Raw genomic sequence first — 3,766 nt, 5'->3', positions numbered from 1 at the left:
GAGAAAAAAAATAAATAATAATAATAATAATTTTTGGGGGAGGACTAATGAGAATAGTTTTGACCTGTTGTATTGTAGTACCATAAGTGATACGTCACTGACTTTATAAATATTAAAACGACTTATTACTACATATCATGGACGACATATTTGACCGTGACTCCGGGTGGTTTGATTTGCATACACTTCCGGTCCATAGTCGGAATTTGTCACTAGGCGCACAAGTAAAGGCTGCATCAATCGTGATGGTTGAAGCGCTCCCGGCACGGCGAAGACATAAGTTGAAAACTCTTTTAAATGAATGGATGCGCACTAATTGTGACAGTGGTTGGTTTCCATCGTTACTATCTACGACGTGCTTGATTGCATTGATGAAGTCCGTGGAACTTTCTTGTGTAAAAAAGCGGCAGGCGCTTGGATAGCTCCGTGAAAAATACATCTATATTTTCTTCGAATGGAAGAAAATTTAGACAACAATGTAAGGTGGTGGATCGAATGTTGGTTAACGCTAGAATGCTTGCTTTGGGCAGCTCTGTGAAGGTTGCTCGTAAAGCTGTGTTAAGCGAGTCCACTAGCCACGACTCGGATAACGGACACGAGATTGGAAACTGCAAGGCTGATGCTAAGCTAACAGCTCCGCCTGCTTATGCTGAAGCTAGCGCGGGTGATGGATTTGGCCCTAAGAACCCGTTTACTGAATCACCGTATAGTACGGCTATTCAGATGCTGCAGGATTTGCAGGCACCTGTTTTAACAGTAAATGGTGGTAATTTCGATGTAAAATGGGATTCGGGAAACTGTGATGAGACGCTAACTGGCGACTCGGTTGTGAAGACTGCTAATGCGTTAGCTGCTGGCGTAAATGCTTCTGTGAAATTTCATCTAAAGTGAAAGATAGTGAAGTGAAGATAAAGTGTTAGCCATTAGAGATGATCCGCAGGAAAAATTGAACCAGGCGAGAGCTTTCGGATTGGAATTAACTCGGCATGCGGAGATTCCACAGTTAACTCGTAGTAGATGGCGTGCTATTCTTGATCATGTTGAAAAGGCTGCTGAAGATGAATTGATTGAACAACATCGTGTTTTGAAGGCCGAGCGTGATGAATTGTTCAGACAACGGGACCGTGAAATGCCCGGAGAAGCATCTGTTGTTGCTAATAGCTATCAAATTATACATAAGATATACATAGGAAATTGGCAGAGCTAACATGTGCAGTGGAGAATGTTTCTGGGTCACGTGACTTCAGCGTGTCAGACAGGCTTTTAGACTGTGCTTCTAATCAAATGGTGAATTGGCTCAGGTCCCTGCAGAGAGAGGTGATAGGTCAGATTTTGACAGCGGGGGATGTGCGTGCACTATTAACTCTTTCACTGCCAATGACGTTTTTTTTTTTTTGGAAACGGGTAGAGGAAACCCTTCCGCATCTTTGGTGAAAGTTTCCAGCCGGTCTCTTGTGCCTAATGACTATTTTTGGCCCCTAGAGGGCAGCGATGACTCTCTTTTGACAAGATCGGGTGGGCGTCAGTAGTATAAAAGGCCAGGCGGGGCTAGAGCGTCGAGTAGGAGATGAGAATTGAGGAGAGACAAAACATGCCCAGGGCTCCAATCCCCCCATTGAAATGAAGGCCGGGTGCCCAGGGCTCCAATCCCCCCCATTGAAATGAATGGCGGGTGACCAGGCGTCCAAAACCCCCATTGAAATGAAGGCCGGGTGCCCAGGGCTCCAATCCCCCCATTGAAATGAATGGCGGGTGACCAGGCGTCCAAATCCCCCATTGAAATGAATGGCGGGTGACCAGGCGTCCAAATCCCCCATTGAAATGAAGGCAGGGTGCCCAGGGCTCCAATCCCCCCATTGAAATGAATGGCGGGTGACCAGGCGTCCAAATCCCCCATTGAAATGAATGGCGGGTGACCAGGCGTCCAAATCCCCCATTGAAATGAAGGCCGGGTGCCCAGGGATCGACATTGAATGGCGGGTGACCAGGCGTCGAAATCCCCCATTGAAATGAATGGCGGGTGACCAGGTGTCGAAAAATGCCATAGGAAATGAAAGGGGCCCATTCATTTTCAATGGCCGGGTGACCAGGGGCCAGTACCACCTGCCGCCATTAGGGGCGCTGTAGATAGAGGACCGAGTCCCCCCATTCAAGAGGTTTGCACCCAAACCTCAAAATGTATGGGGTACAATATCAGGAGCGACCTTTTTAAGACGAGGCACCTCCAGGGCAAAACAAGGGACCCAACCCATATCCGACTACAGGCACTTCAGGTCGGCCTCCATGGCCACATTTCAGCCTCCTCAGCCTGGTTCTCAAATTTTTTCTAAGTCAACTTTTTTCGAAATATTTTCAGAGTGCCACTTCCAGCGGGGGCTCTCGCCTGCCATACCCGAAATAGGAGCACTATGGGCGGCCTCCCTCAGCACATTTGGCGCCCCCATCCTGGTTCTCAAAAATTTTCAAAGTCAACCAATCTTCGAAATATTTTCAAAGTGCCACCTCTGGAGCCTCTGCAGCGGGGGCTCTCGCCTGCCATACCCGAAATAGGAGCACCATGGGCGGCCTCCCTGAGCACATTTGGCCCCCCCATCCTGGTTCTCAAAAATTTTCAAAGTCAACCAATCTTCGAAATATTTTCAAAGTGCCACCTCTGGAGCCTCTGCAGCGGGGGCTCTCGCCTGCCATACCCGAAATAGGAGCGCCATGGGGCGGCCTCCCTGAGCACTGTGCCACCCCTGGAGCCTCCGCAGCGGGGGCTCCCGTCCACGCCACGCCACCCACCTTCTCCCACGTTACGAGCTGCATGCAAGACCCGCCTTCGGAGGGCCCCCGCCGGCCGGCCTCGCGCCGGTGTTCGGGCGGGCGGCTCCTCCGGCTCGCGGGTCGCCTTCTAGCGACACGCGAACGTCGGCCCGATGGCCGGCGCCCGCACAGAAGCGAGGCCGAGACGCACCTCACGCTCCGTACCCCCCCCATGAAAATGGGGTGGACGGGAGCTATCACCTTGCTGTCCTACGACGGAGCCCGGCGCCCCGCAGGCCCTCCCGTCCCCCACAGACCCGCGCTCACGCCTCGTCAGGGGGAGCTTGGCGCCCGCAGGCGGCGGCGGTGCCTCCGGAAGCACGGTTTCTCAAACCCTCCCAACGAACCGAACACAAAAGGCGAGGCCGAAGCACCTGGCATGCCGCGCCGAGGGAGGAGGTGGGCAGGCAGGCCCGGCGGGCAGGCAGGCATGTGCGTGTGTGTGTGCGTGCGGGTCCCCCCAGGAAACCCTGGGGGAAGACTTCCGCTGCGTCGCGCCGCGCCGGCCGGCCGGCCAGCCAGCCACAGCCAGCCCCTTCCTCGCTTCCTCCCGCACCGCTACCCCGAAAGGCAATTGTCCGCTCGCCGGCCGGCGGCGGCGGCGTCCGTGACCGGCCCGTCCGGTCTTTTCGCCGCCCTTCGCCCGGCCGCGCCAGAGGCTACCTGGTTGATCCTGCCAGTAGCATATATGCTTGTCTCAAAGATTAAGCCATGCAAGTCTAAGTACACATGGCCCGTACAGTGAAACTGCGAATGGCTCATTAAATCAGTTATGGTTCCTTTGATCGCTCCGCCGTTACTTGGATAACTGTGGCAATTCTAGAGCTAATACATGCAAACGAGCGCCGACCTCCGGGGACGCGCGCATTTATCAGACCCAAAACCCACGCGGGTTCGGCGGGCGGCGGGCCGCGTTCATCTGTCCGCGCCCTCCCACCCGCCCGCCACTCGGCGGGAGAGG

This window comes from Vanacampus margaritifer, chromosome 4 (genome assembly GCF_051991255.1).
Source record: "Vanacampus margaritifer isolate UIUO_Vmar chromosome 4, RoL_Vmar_1.0, whole genome shotgun sequence".
NCBI lineage: Eukaryota > Metazoa > Chordata > Actinopteri > Syngnathiformes > Syngnathidae > Vanacampus > Vanacampus margaritifer.
Note: the sequence above shows the minus strand (reverse complement) of the source record.